A 21,423-nucleotide genomic window follows, 5' to 3' on the forward strand; every position below is an offset into this window, starting at 1 on the left:
TTGTCCAACCATTTTTTAACATCTACCCCAGGACCACCCACATAGTTAATCCGGTCCTGTGTGATGAAGTCAACTTCCCCAAATCGGGTAAAATATTACTGAAATGAGAGGGAGTGTGCATGAAAATGTGAGTGTCCGTGTATTTTGATCACAAATGTTTTTTTTAATCATTTGAAGTCTATACGCTAGCTAGTGCAATCGAGATTTCTTTCACATGGTACATGTTGTTTTTACTTAATCAGACTTTAACGCTGATAACGCTAGTATGCGATTAAACTTGCCACTTACAAAGAAAGCCTGTCACATATAAAACCAATATGTTTCAGTGGAATGGTTTGAGTGGTACAGTGAAGGGGTGATACCTCCACAGAGAAGCATGCACAAGATTGCAGGCATGCTCACCTAGGCGGTATCCACGACACCCTACTGGGGCATAAACACAACGGCAATTTTGTTTGTAATGCTTATGTTATATGGTGTCTGTCCCTATGTTTCTTTTCAGATGGAGTCTGGCAGATGACATACACACACTTTTAACATACCACAAGGAGCAGCTACTCTGCCCTCACTTTACTGATAGGATAGGGACCTCCCATCCTTTTAGTTCCCTCACATAGGGGGTCAGCCTTGCCCTGAAGAAAGTCCAGGACCTTTATGGCCGCTTCAGACTGAAACATGTCGGCACTAGGGTCTTAGGACCATAACACTCCAACAAAGACCCACTTTTTAATATATTTTTGATTACCCAGGCAGACCCAAGAATAAACGGAAACCGGGGATCTGCCTGAGGTATTTTATCTTTAAACCCCCTTGTCTTTCATTTATTCAAAGAGCTCCGAACACTGTGGTTGAGCCCACCCTGACTTTTAGGGGTCAGGGTGACCCAATGATGAAGCATGACACCACTAGGGTGTGTGAGGGTAATTAAAACAAAAATAGTTTTTTTCCCCACATTCATGGTTGGATTAGGTACAACCTTTCACTAGAGAGTTCCCCCCCCCCCTTGTCTTTGTTCCCTCACTTCGGGCACAGCTAGTTCACTAGCCCCTCTGACCACTACGTGGTTAATTGGAGTATTTTTTGTGATTTATATACTACTTAGGGAGGATAAACTTCGGTAACAACCCTCTCAAACCCTCTAGGTATTGGGATCTCTCCAATCACCTTCTTGTGTATACATACTCTTCGATATACTCAGGTTACTGACCTCCTGTGATCACCCTGATCTTATAGTGCACAGGGTGACGTGTTGTTGTCCCGGGTACAGCAGGGAGGCTAGGTGGGTGTGGCCTTTCTGCCAATCTTTCCTCACTCGGATTTGTGGTGCTTGCGTTCATTCACACATCTTCTGATGCTTCTTACCTTATGTAAGGTAATCTGATGAATATCGCACGTGTCCCTCTGGCAGTATGTTTGCAGTTCAGCTTGCCTACCCTCACTAGGGCACCCGTTTGAGAGATGAGAAGCAGGGCGCTGTTTCTCCAATGTGTGCAGGCTCTCGGTAATGCAAATACTTAATATGTTACAGTCAAACGCAAAGGAGCCACAGCTGAAAGCACTGTCTCAAGATCATAGCTACACCCTGCGTTTCTTAGCTGCCCGCGACTTTTCATTTTTGAAACTTTTATAGCTGCAATTCATAAACCCAGAATACTTTACCAGACGCAACTCTCGTGGTCTGAGATTACACAGTGCGACGGTCACAACTGGGACAGACCGATAACTCCATCCACAGCGGCAAGAAGGCGGCCACACATGTTAATGGTTACTGCACATTCTCTATTTAAAGGCTACACAGGGGAGAGGCACTGTCCGCAAATCAAAGTAGCAGGGAGAGTTTGAGCACCCCAAGAACTGCTCTTTGATTGAAAGTACGCAGGAACAAAAACAAAGAAATACATCAGAGGATGCAGTGTTTGGGGACGGGCACCAATAAAAATAGATAAAGTAACCATTGAGCAAAAGACATTCAACGGTACAACTGGACACTTATATCATATTCATAATAACACTCCCATTCGATGTATTCCCCTTCAGTCACAAATACTGATTTTCATTCCTCACCTTCCTATTTCCTGTCTGTGGGACATGTACAGCGCCAGAGATGGTCGCCAAGTTATAAATGAATATACGTTTTTGCAAATCAATAGATCTTGCATTACTGAAAGTTTCAGAGATTGGCGTTAATAATAATCCAATGCCAATAGCTCAAACTTTCAGTAATGCGAGAGCTACTGCACTGCAAATGGATCATGGCACTCTCAATTTAGGCCCAAATTGCTTCAAAAGTAAATAAATAGAAAAAAAGTGATTTTTGTTTTCTATTTCTATACTTTTGAAGTAATCGCGGAACTCATGCTTTACCTTAAGATGTTTAAAGCTAAAGCATGGATGCCGCCATTGTAAGAAAAGTAAAAATATAGGGGAAAAAAAGGCATGCAATGGCTTCGGTGATTGCTATTAACAAAAACAGAAAGGCGTGGCTGCCATTATATCAGCTTAGGCGTGCTGTGCTGGTTAAATTTAAAAAAAGCACTGTGGGAGAGCATCTCCTGCCTGAAACAGCAGGCAGGATAAAGGCAGTTAAGAAAGTGGTGCTCCGAGGCTATAATTAAAACGTACAGAGTAGCAATACATGTACCACGGGGTATCCTCATGGGAGGTTACAAAAAGAGAAAAGGCGGTACTAATGAGGGACTACTAAGCCTATTGACCAAATGAAAATCCACTATTTACAAAGGACAGTGACAGGAGCCAATTAAAAAGATGGGCGGAAAGTAAGCGGCGCTTCATGCCCATATCCTGAAAAACAAAAATATTCAAGGTGGGAACAGTTTACTCAAATCAAAAAAACGATTTTTATTCACGCCCAGAGTCGCAGATATTTTTATCGGAATTTCAAGCTAGATCAAAAAGAAAGTTTGTTTCCTTTTTGGATACTTCATCATCTTCTACAGGGGATTCGGACTCTGGTGAAAGACCATCTAATTTAAACACACAAACAAAAAATCAACAACAGCACTTTTTAGGGAGAGGCCAACAAAGTGGCAGAACCAGAAACAAGTTCCAGGGTCAACCAAGGGAAATGACAATCCTTTGACAGTTTTACAAGAATCAATAAAATCTCCCGCTCTTAATTTGTCTTTGACAAAAATTGAGGACAGCATTTTGGAAAAAGGGCTGTCCTGTGCGCCTGTGAAACACACTAATTTGGTTAGGCTCAAAACTGAAGCCTTGGAGTTTTGTCAAAAAAGTCTGCTCAAGGGCTTCTTCCTTAATCATGAATCCTCACAGCCAAATGAAGTATCTGGATTAAGAAATAAACCCCCTTTTTGCCCATACCCCAATCAGATTCCAAAAGAAATTCTCCTTTTTGAGCATATGTGTTATCTGCTATTGACCAGATGGGAGCTAAAAGAGAACATATTTAAAACAACATCATAAAGGAACAGATAGTGGCTTTGGCTCAGCTGCAAAAGGATAAAACAATCGTAATCAAGCAGGCAGACAAAGGTGGTGCTATTGTTATCTGGGCAGTAGATAATTACAACAAGCATTTGCAATGCAATAGGTTTTGCATGTGTGAGAGTTTAAGCTATTGGCATTGTATATGACAATGCCTTTATCTGTTTTGATAAGCAACACATAAATAAAAGGCATTGTCATTAACAATGACAATAGCTCAAACTCTTGCAAATGCGTGACCGTTTTCATTTGAAAGAAGCGACCACCATTGTCCGGAGCTGCTTGGAAACTGAAAGCAATTCGCGAACTCGCGGATTTGCCCAAATATACTAGACTACTGTTTCCACTGGCTAATCAGTAAGTGCTAGCTCGTTGGGTAAATGTATAGTGATTTCACTTACTGATTAGCCAGTAGAAATTACTCCAGTTGAGTAGAGGTATTGCACAAAACGGTGGCATCTTCGTGGGTAACTATGCAGGGCAGGATTCATTCTGGCACGAGGCTCCTGTCACAAAAATTAAACCTCAACAGGAAGCACTTACAGATATAAATAAAGCAGGTGCCTGAGTTGAAGTTCAAATTCAGTAACGTTTTAATCAGCCCAAAACATTAGTGAGCACGGTCTGATGTTGATGCTCTTTGACTAAGTGTGCCCTGGCCTCCTGCCAACTAGGTACCCAGGGCCTATGCTCTTTTCCTAAATCTGTACTGTTGCACACCCAATTGGCAACTCTCTGGTCACATGTAAGTCCCTTGTAAAAGGTACAATGGGTACCTATGGCACTGTCACCATGGAAGGCCTCTAAGGGCTGCAGAACTTATTGTGCCACCCTTAGAGGCCCTCTACCGTTATACACACACACTGCCATTGCAGGCTGAGTGTTTTGGTTCAGAGCAAAGTGAAGAGTCGACATGGCACACATCCCTGTGCGCCATGCCTTTAATCCACTGCCATGACATAGGCAAGCCACCCCTCTAGCTGGGTGCACTATACCACTGGTGAGGGGCATGATCCCTGTACAGTGGAAGAGGTGTGGCGCCGCGGCCAGGGCGACTGACGCTGGAATCTGGGGACCACGGTTCGATCCCCGGCTCCGGCGGCAGGTCAGCCCAGCACCATGTGACTCTGGGCAATAGCTCGCTTAATCTTCCCGACGGCCCCCCAGCGCCTAGAGACCCTTACGGGTGATTGTGCGCTTTACAAATGTGGACTTTACTTTACTTTGTACCCCTACAGTGTATAATCCCATTCTTAGACATTGTAAGGGCAGTAATACCATAAAGAGTATATGGTCTGGGGTTTGTCATTATGAACTCCACAGCACCATAATGGCTTTACTGAAATCTGGGAAGTTTGATATCAAACTTCTCAGCACATTAAACCCACACTGATACCATTGTGATATTTAATGAAAAATGCACCCAGAGGGCATCTTAGAGATGCACCCAGAGGGCATCTTAGAGAAGCCCCCTGAAAAACGCTCTGACTCTAATTTCCTGGCTGAGTGGCTGCTCGCCAGCTGCCGTCTCCAGACATGTTTCTGGACCCCTGGGTCGAGAGCCTGCTGCTCTTTGGGTCCTGAAACAAACCATATCTGGGGACGAGGTGCCAAGCCTCCTCCCCGAGGATGGGCAGGGTCCACGAATAGGAAGCTTCGAAGGCGTGCCACCTTTGTGAGCTGCCCCAGGCATTTGCTGCTCCCTGCAACTGGCCCCAACCGGTTCTAACCCCCACTTTGGGGGGGGGGGCGAGAACTGTCAGGAAAACCAAGCTAGGAGAGCTGTGCCCACCTCTGCACACCCCACGCCTCAGGTTGGGGAGGTGAGGCGAAGCACAACTCTCAGTTCCTGCCATCTTCAAGATGGGCGGACCAAGCCAACCAGAGTGAGGCTTATGCCTCCCTCCCACTGGAGGGTGGCATAATAGCGGGTGTACCCACCCCAAGGATGGGACCCATTGGTCCCAACCTTTACCTACCTAAAACACCCCTAAATTTAGTATTTAGGAGCAACCCTGAACCTTGCCTCCTTAGACAAGAAGATATAAGAAGAAGAAGAACCAAAGAGCCGTGTGGAAGGAAGAAAAGGAGGGCACCAACTGACTTGGCCCCAGCCCTCCTGGCCTGTCCCGACCTAGACCTGCTTCATCGAAATCCTGGTATGTCCTGCGGCCAGCAGCCCCCCTCAGAACCCAGAATACGTGTCCAGCCTTCCCCAACCAGACTTTGTCTCCCGTGAGCACCGGATTTGCTCACCAACAGACTCTGACTCCGGCCAAATCCGTGAGTCTGCACCACTCTTCAGCTGATGCCAACAGCCCGAGTTTGAGTGGCCCAACACAACAAGGAGGCCTCCCCAGCGAACCTGACCTGGGATATGGTGACCCTGACCTACCTCAAGTCTCCAGCCGATGTCTGCCGCCCCTTTCTGGAGGATCCCTCCGACCGCGACTGGAGCCGGTAAGAAAAACCCTGCCCCTGACGCCCGTGGCCTTGGGTGGCCCAGCTGACGGTGTCTTGGAATCCCTCGACATTCCAACTTACCTCTCTGTGAGAAGTTGGCCTGATGTATGATGTCTCCAATTCTGGGGGCACCTTGTATCAGTCCAAACAATCCCTTATGGTGGTGGTTGTAAGTCAACCTTAAAAGACAAGCTATTCTAATGGTAGCATGGACTAAGCAGCCTTCAGGCTTAACTCAATAGGGCATGTGAAGCCAGCTGTTTTACCATATACAATCCTGTAATATCAAATGAAAGGACACCACACAAGTTATATATTATAAAAATATATGTATTTATTACTAGAATAATCTCCTGTACTCTTTTTGAGTATAGAAGCACAAGCGTTTAAACAAAAGCACAGTATAACATATGAAAGTTGCACAATTATGGATGAGGCCGGTGGCCACTCAAACCATATATCAAAAAAGTGGTATAAGTATCACCTTTTGAACTGTGGTGAGGCCTGGGGCCTTGGGAATCGCTGGGACTACACTGGACTAACAGCAGTTAGGACGGGAGTAGCCCGCGGGAATCGGGTGCAGCGCTAAAAGCACACGCATGCACCAAAGCAAAGTCAATGGTGCGTAAAAGTTATCGAGTTACAGTTTTAGAAGTCTTCCGACTGGAATAGAATTACCACACTTTAAACTTAGACACTAGAGGTGTAAACCACTACAGGAGCACCGGCGTTCATGAGTTACCTCACCCACAGGAAGCGGGTGCATAGGTGCCAAAGCGTGTCGGGTTTCGTCGTGTAGATCTATGGAGCCTGGAGATGAAGATGCTGCAGGCGGCCAGGAGAGAAGAGTCCGGTTGGATCCAAGGGTGGATCGAAGATGTAGAGTACCTGAAAGCAGAGGGTACAGAGTCTGGGTCACTAGCCAGTGACCAGGAAGGAACCAGGCGATGTCGGGCGCAATCAGGTGGATGTCGAGAAGCTTGTCTCCGCTGCCACGTGGACTCTGAGGCACCGAGGATGACCTGGAGTTAATCACGAGCTGTCCCACGAAGGCTCTCGCTGTCGGCGGTGTCGGCTTCCGGATTGGAGTTAACAAGCCTTGGCAAGTGCAACCCACGCAGGATTGGAAGATCGCTTCTTGTTCGGACCAGCAAGGTCAGATAGATTGGTCCTTTTTAGGGGAGCGAGGGCCAGTCTGGAGCAACCAGACCGGCAGTGTAAATTCAAAGGATCGTCGGTATTGGGGCCACTAGCCAATGGGCAAGTGACCGGACCAACACGTCGAGCAGGAAAATGCAAAAGGGCCCCATGCAGCACTCGGTGAGTGTGGAGGGGAGATCTTCGGTGCAAAAGCTGCTCGGGGCTGGGGCTTCTCAAACCCCAATGCACAGCTTCGAGGGAGCCTCGGGAGCTGCACGGTCAGCACATCTTAGTTTTTCCAAGATGGCCGGCTCCACGCTTCACGTCGCCTCCATGGGTCTCAGATTTGCTGGGACTGTGGATCGGGCTGTTAGAAGTCTAGTGAAACTGGTCTTGTCGATCTCTCTCGCTCGAGTTCCGGCGGGAACTGCAACAAAGCAAACCATTGGGCGCTGGATGGTGCCTGTTTGCACAGGGTGGTCACTCCTTGACCACAAGGGAGATTCTTCAGTCTTCCACGTCAAGTGGGATGGCGAAGGGTCCAGAGTTTCGTTTCATAAGTTTCAGTCAGGATAATCTGATGTGCACTAGCACAGCTCCTACCTTTATTCCAAATCAAGGGGCTGGATTACCTGCTAGGTCCCTCCTATGGGTGGGACCCAGGAAGGGGGTGGTTACACCCCTTTCCCTTTGTCCAGTTTCGCGCCAGAGCTGGGGCTGGAGTGCCCCAGAACCAGTTTGACTGGATTTTGCATGGGACACCTTGTGTGCCCCAGGCAGTGTCTAGTTTCTTTCAACCCTCCCTGCTCCAATCCACTATCTCCTGTCTGGGGTGGTGTAGCACCTCCCTGTGACAGGAAACTCTTTGTCCAAGCCTCCCCTGACAGGTTTCGGTCAGCAGCAGGAGGCCAGACTTGTGTCGGGGCAGCAGCATCCATTTTGTGATGCTGAGGCTCTGGTTAGGATTAACCGCGTTTTAAGTAAAGTAACATGTCTTCTCCCTCTAGAAGGGTGGAATGCTACTCCCGTCGCCAGAACTGGCGAGGGGGTAGTAATCCAAAGTGTATGACACCTTACACGACATATTTTGATAAAGCCAAACCAAAGTTAGCAATAACCGCGAGGATTATAATGCACTTAAGAGTATATGGTATGGCAATACCCTGGAACAGCAGTAAGGAAATGGTTCCGAACACTGCAGACAGGCTCAGCTCATGCTAGAGCACCATCTCACATAAAACCAAGCACTCTGCCTCCAGGATTGTTAAGGCCTGCCATAGGAGTGACTTATAGGTGCATATGTGTCCAGATATAGGTTTAGACATAGGTATACTATATCTAAGCAAGGGGTGAGTACACCACCTTGCCCCAGCTGAGTGATCAGCCAGTTGTGTTGATTTAATGACCAGCCAGGGGTGGCAAAAGATATGCTGCAGCCCCTGGTAGGCCTTGGATGCATCTATGCCCTGGGCACCTATAGTGCACTGTACAGGGGCTGATAAGGTGTCCAGTACCAAATTGGTGATGTACCTAAAGTACATGGATATTAATTTAGAGAGAGAACAGCAGGCTGTGGGTCTGATTAGCAGGCCCACAGCCACATTAAGTCGAAAACTAGTGAAGCAAAAAGCAAAAATTGGGGTGACCATAGGAAAGCAGACCCTACTCTCCTACACTCTCCAACTGGTGGTCACTTCCAAAAGATCTTCATCCCGGGCCTGCAATGTTTGTTGCACTGGGAGAATCACCATTGAAAACAATAGGGCACCCATGCAAAAACAGCACCCTGCACCTGGGCGCCATTGTACAATGGGGGTGCACTTTGTGTGCTAATTTGAATCCCCCTTTGCCCTGAGCTTATATCCAGGGGTTTTGCTCCCACAACTTTGTGGCCTGCTCGTGAGCAGCCACCAACCGGACGCCCCCTATCCCCGTTGGATAACATTGGTCCTCAGCACTCTGCCCCCGGTCGCCCTAGTGCCACTGAGGGTGCTTTGAGAGCGCATCCTTGACCCTGGGGGAATCCTTGTTCTAACCCCAGAAAACCAACTCCCAAAACCAAGTATTTACCTGTAAACCGATAGCTTTATTTCCTCTTATAGGATTGCATTGACTACTTTCCTGTGAAAAATGTTTTAAGTCTAGAGTTGAGGAATTGTATGCAAACATATGAAACAGTACATTACAAAAACTGATTTACTCACCTTATATTTAGGAAATGTCCCAGTGTGATATCTAGGCATATCACACTGAGTAGAAATAGTGATTTAAAAAGTACTCTGAAAAGTAATCATACAGTAACTTCAAAGTAACTGAAAACAAATGTCAACTGTATTTAAATAATTGACCCACCTGTATTCAAGCCAGTTACATAAAACTACATTCAACTGTATTATTCCTACAAAGTATTATTTCACTTATCAGGCCTGGCTTAGTTCTAGAAATAAAATACAACTTAATAATATTTTTATACAAAACAAATTGGTTAGAGTTCAGTCTTTAAGGGTGTGAAATCATGTCTTGCCTGAGTGTGTACAACAACTGCTTAACACTACCTTCTGCTAAAGCTTCACTGCTCTCTCACACTTCCACAAATAGAGAGTAAGGTATTATCTACTTTTAGCTCTGCCTACATTTGGGGAGCCACTGGACTCTGTGCACTCTATACCCTACTTAGGTTTAGTATATGCAGAGCCAGCTTCCTACATCCTAGTAGTCCTTGCTCTGTCTCAATCTTTTTAGGCTTATGAAGCAGAGAGGACTCAGGCCAATTTTTCTCATTCTTTATACATTTCAAAGGACATGCTGTTTTGAACTAAGGTATTACTTTTGTAAACGAAGTGATGGAGTGGTACAGTGTATGACCACCAATGCATACTAAGATGCAGTGATATCGACTGTTGTTTTTTGTTTCTTTTCCAGTTCTGAGTCCTGAGGAGAACCCAGAAAGAGTTTCACGGGTTGGAAACACATCAACATTAGCGCAACTAACAAGCATCCTTGGACTACAATGCAACCAGGGTTTAATAGGAAATTTCTTTATAGAATCGCCTGGTTACACTAGTAGACATTGTTAGGTTGTGGTCCCCATTGTTGTAGGATCAAAATAACTAAGATTTAGTGTTTGCAAAAAAATTATTGATCCTTTGTTTTGGCTTGTTCAATTCAGAACTTTAAAATGTTTGTATAGATTTTTATGTGTAAATTAAGTTAATGTCTTTGATGTTTTAGGTCTATTTTGTATGTATATGTTCTGTATGCATGTTGGGTGGGACAATTTGTATTATTGATTCAAGATGTTTTTCTTTTTTGTATGACAATTCTTTTAAATTAGATGTTGAATCACCTTAAAAAGAAATAAATATCGATCACTATTATTAAATAGAGTGGTCATGTTGGAGGGACGGGCGGAAACACAAGCGAGGAGGCCGTATGGAAGTAATAATGGGATATGTTTTATTATATGCTGTCCCAAAATGTCAGAGATAGGTGAGTCTTTTCAAAATTAAACACAAAATAAGCTCAGTCTCGGCTGGTTCTTGGATGTGCTCACTGAGATCCATACCCTGTAGGAGTTTTCGGCCACTTCTGGCATGGTCTGGTCAGAGCCCCGGGGTAGTACTCAAAATCAAAAGAAAACAGAAGGCGCGTTCAGTTATCAGGCTCAATGAAATGCCGGTATCCTGCACCATACCTCGTGAGGATTTCAAAAACAAAAAGACAAGGGACGGTGCAGGAAGGCAGCTAATTAGAAAAGAAAACAAACAGTAGAGATAGTGGCTATAGATAAGATGCCACTCCAAAAAAGGAAACATAACAAATGTCAGTTTACCTTGTAACCGAGTCTCCGGCAGGTGAAGGTAACGAGGTGACACACAAACAGATCCCCTCCCTCCTGATTCGCGTCCTCCGGGGTCCACCAATCCTCACACCACAGCTCAGGGCTCTCAAGGTCTTCGAGGTCGTCCTCTTCCTGGTTCGTCACCACACCTTCCACCCCTGCTTCTATACACCGTCTTGGCTCTTTCTGTCTCTCCCGTAGGCTCCTCCCTCCTGTTTACGGGTGCTTCATGTTCTCCTGTCCTATCCCCGGGCCCTCTTGGTGAAGCTGATTGGACGACGGTCCATGTTGCTCTGCCCCTCCAAGGATCGTGCTGGTCCTGAGTAGTTCTTCTGGGCTGTGTAGAAGGCTGAGAGTCCGTTTTAAGTGTCTCGGTCTCTTTCCTGTGTTTATGGTCGGTGCATGGGCCCTGAGGGTAAGGAATCGATAAGGGGGGTGGGGTAGGATCGATGTTTTGATCAGGGTTGCTTTGCCGTCTTTTCTCTGTCCTGTTCCTTTAGGGGTACCTGCCAATACCCCTTACAGAGATATAAGGTGCTGATGTATTGGGCTTTTCCTAGCCTTTCTATCATTTCATCGACCCTTGGGAGGGGATAGGCATCGGACTGGGATATTTTATTCACCTCCCTAAAGTTGATGCAGAAGCGTAAGGACACATCGGGTTTGGGGACCATCACGATAGGGGAACACCACTCACTTTTGGAGGGCTCTATGACCCCCAGCTTCATCATCTGGTGAACCGCTTTGTCTATTGCTTCTCTTCTAGCTTCTGGGATGCCATAAGGCTGCAGTCGGACCGTTTTCCCTGGTGGAGAGTGTATTTCATGCTCAAGAAGGGAAGTCCTGCCGGGCACTAAGGAAAACACCTCTTGTACCGGGCGTAGAGCTTTCCTTAGGTCTTGTTTCAAACGATCTGGCAGTTCCTCATCTATACTTTGTTCCGCTAATGATCTTATATGGTTTCCAACCAGAACAGGAAGTGGGCCCTCCCACTTCTTTAGGAGCTTGATATGGTAAATCTGTGTGTGGTTTCCTGTGTGTGTAGTTTATATGTGACTGGGGTTACTTTTTCTAGGACCTTAAAGGGGCCTTGCCACTGATTTAACAATTTATGTTCTGAGGTGGGTTTGAAAATTAGCACCATGTCCCCTATTATCTGGGTTCTTTCCTTTGCTGCTTTATCATAGTGAGCTTTCTGACTGGTTTGGGGCTGTTCTAAGTTGGTCCTTATGATGGCTCGCACCTGATTAAGCTGAGTTTTCAACCTGGCTACATAGTCTAAAAGGGGTTTCGCTGTGTCTTTTTCTTCTTCCCATTCCTCTTTAGCCATGTCTATGAGGGCACGGGGTTGTCTCCGGTATAATAGTTCGAAGGGAGAGTACCCCAGACTTTTCTGTTTTCTCCAACGAATGGCGAATAAAGCCAAGGGAAGCATGTCCTCCCATTTCGGGCCTCCAGATTCAGTAGTTTTTGAAAAGTTACTTTCAGGGTGGTGCTGTAGCGTTCTACCTACCCGTCGGTTTGCGGGTGGTAGGCAGCCGTGAGGTTCTGTTTGATATTCAATTGTTGACATACTTGTTGCATGAGTTTGGAGGCAAAGGGCGTTCCCTGGTTTGTAATGATCTCTTTTGGAAAACCTACTCTGGAGAAAATATTAATCATGGCTTTAGCCACCTGTGTGGTGTTGGGCTGTCTGAGGGCTATAGCCTCGGGGAACCGGGTTGCATAGTCAACCAAGACTAGTACTTAACAATAGCCATTACGTGAGGGAAGGAGAGGGCCAAGGATATCCATCTCCACCCAGGAGAAAGGTTCATCAATAATAGGCAGGGGTCTTAAATGGACTCGGTGGAAGATAGCGTTTGTTTTTCTGGCAAACTGAGCACTCCCTGCAGTACTTCCAAACCTGCTGGTATATTCCTAGCCAATAGAACCTCTCTAAAATAGCTTTCTCGCCCCCCCCCCCCGAAGTGACCCCCACCCAATAAGTGGCTGTCGGCCAGGTATAGTACCTTGTCTCTAAAGGTCTGGGGTAGTACCTTGTCTCTAAAGGTCTGGGGTACTCGTAGCTGAATGTGCATGACCCTCCCTCCTTTCCTATACAACAACCCTTTTTGTATGAAGAATTGGGGACCTACTAGGAGAGGATCCTCCTGTTCTGTAACTTGTCCCCAGGCTTCTTGAAGTGTTCGATCCTCTTGCTGGGCTGAACGAAAATTTCTATCATGATCCCATAGCTCGCCCTCTTTGGTTGTTAGGAAAACTGGGGCCCCCTTCTTTTTTTCTTTTTTTCTTTGTTGTTTACTTTTTCTATCTTTTGCTCTGGTCCAACCAGGATCTGCTACATGGGAGAAGGGCACCTCCTCCCTCCAGGTATCATAGAGTTAACTGTCAATATGGGGGTAGTCAGTTCCCAGAACCACTGGTTCGGGCAAGTTAGGAATGAGGCCCACTTTCAGGTCAACTGGGTGTTCGGTCGCTTGGTGTTGTATGGAAACATTGGTTACGGGGTATATCTTGCTGTCTCCGTGTATTCACTGGATGGTAACTACCTCAGTGGCAGGTGGGTTCCCTCCCAGGATGACATGTGGTCTCATCACGCTCTGCAGACATCCAGTGTCGACAAGAGCATCTTGCGGTTCTCCGTTAACCACTACCCTCCGATGGAAAGGAAGGTTACCTCCTCTTGGGGAAAAGTACAATGCCCCTGCGTACCCCACCTCCACTTTCTGGGGACATACCCAAGCAATGTGTCCAAATTTGCCACAGGGAAAACACTGTGGTCCGGGTGGAAAAGGAAGTCGGGGAGTTAGATGTATGGAACTGGGTACAATGGTCACAGTTTCTGGCTTCTGAGGGTAGTGGGGAGGTCTGGGTGCTCTCATCGGTGAGTTCCCCGGCGGTTTCCAGTTCCCTTCTTTTTGGCCTTTGTGTAGCTCCTGAGCTCCGTAGAAAGCTGCAGCAACCTCAACTCCCCTTTCTAGTGTGAGGTAGGCGTGCTGCCGAACCCAGCACTGTATGGGAGGGTGCAGGGAGGTAAGGAACTGTTCTAAATACACTTTTTCTAATATAGCTTCTTTGGATGAGATTAACGGCTTCAGCCATCTATCTGCCATGTCTTTTATCCGGTAACATAAGGCTTGGGGTTTTCTTGGGGTCCTTCGCAGATATGCCGTAGTCTCATCCGATAGGTCTCATCATCTATGCCCATACACTCAGGTATGCACCTTTTCATGTCCTGGTATGGAGGGTTACCAAGGGGATTGGCGGCCTGATAGGCAGTTTGACGTTCCCCTGTTAACAGCGGTCCAAAATATTGTTCCACCGCTCTTCTGGCCATAGAGCTGCTCATGCCATTCTCTCAAAGTTGGACAGAAAGAAGTCGGGATCTTCACCTTGTACGTATTTCTGCACCACCACGGAAGGAGGAGCAGTCAGCTCCCTGGGTTGGCCCATCACTTCAGCCAGTTTCCCTAAAGTGGTTTCCCGGGACTGTCCCTGTTCGGTGAGGGCCCTCTGTAGGGCTTCCCTCTCAGCCTCAGTGGTTTTTAAGAATTTCCCCATAAGTTTCTCTAGTTTGCCCTGGCCTTCTGCCATCTTGCTGATGACGGCCTCCATTTCCCCCGATCCCACTTCTGACACCACCTGTCTGAGGGACGGGCAGAAACAGAAGCGAGGAGGCCGTATGGAAGTAATAATGGGATATGTTTTATTATATGCTGTCCCAAAATATCAGAGATAGGTGAGTCTTTTCAAAATGAAACACAAAATAAGCTCAGTCTCGGCTGGTTCTTGGATGTCCTCACTGAGATCCACCACTGTAGGAGTCTACGGCCAGTTTTGGCATGGTCTGGTCAGAGTCCCGGGGTAGTACTCAAAATCCAAAGCAAACAGACTGCGCGGTCAGTATCAGGCTCAATGAAATGCCGGTATCCTTCACCACACCTTGTGAGAATTTCAAAAACAAAATGAAAAGGGACGGAACATGAAGGCAGCTAATTAGAAAGGAAAACAAACAGTAGAGATAGTGGCTCTGGATAAGATGCCACTCCAAAAAGAGAAACGTAACCGATGTCAGTTTCCCCTGTAACCGTGTCTCCAGGAGGTGAATGTAACAAGGTGACACACAAACAGTTCCCCTCCCTCCACTCCTCCCTTCCTATTGACCGCTTTCTGCTGTAAATCTCATGAGTTGCGGTGGCTCATCTGCGTCCTCCAGGGTCCACCAATCCTCACACCACAGCTCGGGGCTCTCAAGGTCCGGCTGTGTAGAAGGGTGAGAGTCCGTTTTTAGTGTCTTGGTCTCTTTCTTGTGTTTATGGTCATGCATGCATACACCGGAACAGTCTCTCAGTGAACTGATCCCAGTCTCCAGAATTCCCCTCCTGCGAATACCAATGCTTAGACATCACTAGCAATAACAAACCAGTCTGCTCTCTGCACATTCTTTATCATCCACCAGGTGATAACCTCACCTTCATTGAACATCTCATGGACATTGTTTCTACTAATGCCGGACAACAAAACACCCAAATATTTTTCAGAGACTTCAATCTCCACTGGAATTACCCTATTGATTTAGCGGTCAATAGTTTCAAAACCTTCCTCTGGGACCTTGACCTCACCCAAATCTGTAACAGCCCCACACATGAGAAAGGGTCAATACTTGACTTAGACATTGCTAAGGCCAATGCCATTCAACTCAATACGATCCACCCATGTGACTGGTCCGACCATCACATCATCACTTTCTTCATCAACAAAACAGTGAAACTGAAGTCTGCTCAACCTACAAGACAGAAAATATGGAAGAGGGATCTGAAAAACATCAACGTGGGCCTCATCACAACCTCCAGCCCCAACATCCTCCTTCCCCCTTTAGGGTTATACGAGGTTCAAGATCTCACTAACCACTACTTCAATTCCATGAACATGGTATTAGACGAGGTTGCTCTCCTACAACTAAAGAGAAGCTTCATAAAAGACTCAAAACCCTGGTACGACGGAAGCCTCAATGAGGACAGACGATCCTTAAGACTAATGGAGCGAAGATGGAGATCTCCACCATCTGCCAACCACCTCAAGTTAGTAAGAAGAGAAATACTTACTATAGAAAGATCAGACGATCTAAAGCAGACTTATTCAGTCATCAACTAGACCAGGCCAAGAATCGCGGAAGTAATGGATCCCGGCGCCGCGGACTACGGACGCGAGTCGCGCTGAAACTGAGACTGAGACCCCCCAGTGTTGCCCCTGCCTAGGGAAGCTGAGCTACCGGAGGACTATGGCTCCGCTGCTTTAACCGAACCCAGTCAAGTTACCACGGAGGAAACTTTCCTGCGAGCACATTACGTATAAATTGGAAAACAGGGCAGCATTTGATTCACTTGCCCCAAAACTCCTACGGTCACCATAAACCATAAATTATCTATGAGGAACATGTAATAGGATAAAACCTCCTCATTTCAGGAAGTTCCTTTTTCGTCCTGATGATGATCTTGATTTAGATAAGATCGAAACGTCGTCGACCCACACAAGAAAATTCCCATGTTTTATTGTATATATTTATGTGGATTTACCTTGTTGTTGTGTGATGTCTGATTTCACTTTGTTCACTTATGTCACGTTCTGCACACTGTCACTTATGTGAGCACCTGGAACCCTTTCTCTTTTTTACTAGTACTTTAAATAAATGTATACTGTAAAAAATTCCCTATGTGTTCTGCTCCCTAGCGTGAATTCACTGAAACGCTTTTCCTAGTTTAATGTGATCCTATTGGACAGTTGTCGAACCATTGTTTGCTTATATATAAGAATCGCCCCAAAACACTTTTAGAGCTAATCAAATCACAATCTAAGGATGCACCTCATCCCTTCCAAACTGACATAGGCTCACTACCTATCTGCGATGCGTTCGCCTCCTTCTTCTCTCTAAAGACTATCACAATCTAAGGATGCACCTCATCCCTTCCAAACTGACATAGGCTCACTACCTATCTGTGATGCGTTCGCCTCCTTCTTCTCTCTAAAGACTGAATATATAAAGAAGTAACTACTTAACAATTTAATCACATATACTGACTTACATACGGACTCTTCATCATCCTTTCCATGAGTCCTACACCGGAGCACACCGAAGTTCGACCTTAAAAATAATGCATCTTGGTCCTCCTTCAACACTTACAGTGATGAAGATATTCTCAAATTGCTCACGGCCGTAAATCCTGCCAATCACTTCACTGACCCTATTCCCGCTAACTGCTTAAAAGACTTCATCCCATTGCTACTTCCTCTTTGGACTAAGATTATAAATACTTCTCTCCTTCAGGGATCCATCCCGGAAATCCTCAAATCCGGTCAGGTATCCCCCATCCTAAAGAAACCAACGAATGACCCTGCAAACTTAAATAATTACCATCCAATATCCAACATCCCCACCCTGGCCAAACTACTCAAAAAATGTGTACACCTCCAGCTTGGAAAATATATTGACCACTTCAATCTGCTCAACCAATTCCAAACCGGCTTCTGTGAAGGACACAGTACCGAATCAGCCATGACCCACATAATTGACGATGCTCTACAGATCCTAGACCAAAATGAAGCCTGCTTACTGATCTTGCTCGATCTCTCTTCGGCCTTCGACACCGTCAAACACGACAACCTACTTGACCTTCTGAAATACAGAATGGGATTGTCCGGATCCATTCTAAATTGGTTCACCTTGTTTCTCCAAAACTGATCGCAACGATTTAAGGTCAATCAGGCCCTGTCCAAACCCATCTCAGTCACCTTAGGAGTCCCACAAGGATCATCCCTCTCAGACGCTTTTCAATTTAATCATGGAACCACTCACAGAAATTCTCAACACCTCTAAAGTATAGTATCATATGTATGCAGACGATACACAACTATAACTAAAGATCCACTCTCTGGAAGACATCAAATCTCTCAACACAACTCTAGAAAAATCTCAAACATGGCTGGCCGAAAACCATCTAAAACTGAATACCCTCAAAAAAGAATTCCTCCTAATCGCTCCTCCTTCGCAAGTAAGCATAATGCAAGACTGGATCAAACACCTAACAGCACTCAACTGCCAACCCATTTATAGTCGATTCAGCGAAATCATTGGGAGTGACTCTGGACAGAAACCTAAATATGCAGAAACACATCAGCACGGCAACAAAAGGAGCAAACATTCAGATGAACACATTGAGACAACTAAAGCCTTTCCTGCCCGAAAAGGACTTCAAATTGGCAGTACAGGCTCTAGTCGTCCCAAGAGTGGAATATAGGAGTGTCTCTCTCTGCTGCCTTCCCAGGTCCTCAACGGCCCCGCTAAGAGCTACCATCAACGCAGCAGCTAGACTTATTACTGGCTCCAAAAGAAACTCCGACATATCCCCAGACCTAAGATCCCTTAATTGGCTACCTTTCGAAGCAAGAATTCAACAAAAAATCCATGCATGACCCATACAGCCATTCATCACAACATTCCCAGCTATCTGGCACAGAAATTGGTACCGTCTTGTGGTAACAGAGCGTCCAGAAGTACCAGTAACCTGTTACTGAAACTACAAAGATTAATCGAAAAGAAAACATACAACCAAACCTTCTTGGGGATGGCTCCCAGGATCTGGAATGCTCTGCCTCCTGAAACTAGACTGAATCCCTCTACTGCATCCTTCAAAAAAGAAGTGAAAGCTCTTCTCATGGCGAAATTCACCTGAGCTAGGGTGATTGCGTTTACATGACTCTTGATTTGTATGGAACTTTATGGTTTTTATTTGATGCCTATGTGTCCTCGATACTCACCTTGCTAGGGTTATTGTGAATACGTGATTCTTGATTTGTATGAAACATTATGTTTTTTACTCTATGCCTATGTGTTCTCGATATTTACCTTGTAAAGTGCTCTGATACCCACAAGGGTCTTGTTCGCGCTATATAAAACCCTCAAAATAAATAAATAAATAAATAAATGGTCGGTGCATGGGCCCTGTAGGTAAGGAATCCATAAACGGGGGTGGGGGGTAGGATCGATGTTTTGATCAGGGTCGCTTTGCGGTGCCTTCTCACAGGTCTCTCACACATTTGCATGACTATCAATTAAACATCAGTATCAGCCATTTTTAGGTCTCAACTAGCGTAGGCTGTGCATGCGCAGTCTAGCTGGCGAGATCTTATGTCTCCAGAGTAGCGAGGCTTGAACCCGCCCCTCTTCTCCATTGGCTGGCTGCCTAAACGGCAGCCAGCCATTGGAGAAGAGGCTTCTGTGATGTCATTTTTTAAAGCTAAGCCCCGTCCGTTTCAGATTGAGGGGCGTGTTTTTTGCTGTCCTTTCTCTCAGTGCCGTCTTCAGTCACTCAACAAAAAACACGCCCCCCAGTCTGAAAAGGACGGGGCTTGGCTTTAAAAAATGCCACCATTTTCATTGTTTGTTTATTTTTCAAGGCATGACGGCCAATGCTCGCATGTTCAATTTGTTCGGTCCGGGCTTAGCTTTAAAAAATGCCACCATTTTGATTGTTTATTTTTCAAGGCATGACGGCCAATGCTCGCATGTTCATTTTGTTCGGTGAGCATTCTAGTTGTTTGTCAAATGTTTACAAGCCGAACAATACTGAGCGCCGGCGCAGTAGAACTTCCAGGCGGAATCCTCTACCGATTCAGGAAAGGTTGCAAGCCCTCAGTCAGCTGGGGGCTGCGGCCAGGGAAGCGCCGCTGTGTGCATGGAGTTAGACGTTGCTGATACTGACTAGCTGCTGGGAAAATTGAGCCGAGACTCGGAAGCCATCTGGGGCTGCGTGAGGCAAGGAGGGGAGAGAGGGGCTGCAGCTGACTTTCGCCGGGAACTGGCCAAGTGCCCGGGCATGGCGGAGGCTCAGTCGTCAGGTAAGTGTCATTGACACGCGCTTGATGTTGGGGGGGATCTGTTTGGACGAACTGTTGGGGAACATCTGATGATGAACGATGTCTGTGATTTGTTTTGTGGATCTTCGCGTTCTTGGGGTTATGGCTTTCAGGAGTATACCTCTTCCCCTTGTTGAATCCAAGCAGCAGATCCTCTTCCTTTGAAAGTGAACGGTGACAGCAGCGGTCGGACTGTCCAGGATTCCACATGACTGGGGTGGTATCTGCCGATAATAAGACCCCAAACAAAATTAAGAGGGATATTGCAATTTTAATGTAATTGTTAAAGCCCTTCCATAAAAAACTTAAGTAGTTCTATTTGCTCCAACTGTCACCACTGTCATGATATCTTCTGATGCCAGTGTTTTTACCTTTCCTGGTGAAAAGCAGCTTCTCATGGTTAGAAAGGCGTGCTTCCTTATGAAGAGTGCCCGGGTAGGTAGCAGGCATGATCTCTACCTGGTACTGTTAACAGTACAGTAGTAGTACGTATTTACCAGGGAGTTTTATAGGATGGGACCCTTTGATTGTATTAGTTGTTTGTGTAAATTTAGGAAACACTTATGTATAGATAGATCAAAAGACAATCTACCCCTCAGTGCAAATTAGAACAATACAGCTCAGAAATTGACAGCTTTTTGTGCCAGGTGTTGCCTTCATTTCTATGGCAGATATGTTTGCTTGAGATTTTTTGGGAAATAAAATGAGTACATCAAGGGCAGGTGTGCTTCGACCACACTAGATAAGGGAAGCACAAGAGGACAATTGTTTACATCTCCAAATTAAAAGCTCCCAGGATAATCTCACTTTTCTTTGAGGTTGTTCTTTAACTTGGCGCTTCATCTTCAAATTCTAAGAATAATTCTGAATGAAACATAACGAACATATCTGAACTCATCGGCATACGTTTCTGAGAAAGTGTTTTCTATGTGTAGTTGTACCTTACTTTTGAGAAACAAAATCACTTGTTTGTTCTGCTTTTTTTGGTTGAAAGTCGTTGTGCACATTCTTTGTGTGTGTGTGGCTCTGTGTGTGCGTGTCTCTGTGTGTGTGTGTGTGTGGCTGTATGTGTGTGTGGCTCTGTGTGTGTGTGTGGCTGTGTGTGTGTGTGTGTGGCTCTGTGGCTGTGTGGCTCTGTGTGTGTGGCTCTGTGCTGTGTGTGTGTGTGTGTCTCTGTGCGTGTGTGTGTGTGTGGCTCTCTGTGTGTGTGCAAATGCAATAGGTCTCGCATTTGCGAGAGATTAAGCTGTTGGCATTGTAAATGACATGCCATTTATTTATCTGTTTTCAAAACAAGCACATAAATAAAAAGTTTGTCATTTACAATGCCAATAGCTCTAACTTTTGCAAAGGCGAGACCGTTGCATTGTAAATGCTTGTTTAAGATGTTGGCATATCCTGAATACAGCATGTCTCGAAGAGACAGCGCAAGCACTGCCTAGGTGAGACCTAATGAGGAAGTTGTGGATGATATAGTGGCGGAGAGGGACAAGCATCTCAACTAACCACTATTTTAAGGAGACAGATATACATTTTTCATAGCTCTCATGTGTATTCTTTGCTTTAAAATATGAGCCAAATTATACTTCTCTACCAAA

This window comes from Lissotriton helveticus, chromosome 1_1 (assembly GCF_964261635.1).
Source record: "Lissotriton helveticus chromosome 1_1, aLisHel1.1, whole genome shotgun sequence".
Taxonomy (NCBI): domain Eukaryota; kingdom Metazoa; phylum Chordata; class Amphibia; order Caudata; family Salamandridae; genus Lissotriton; species Lissotriton helveticus.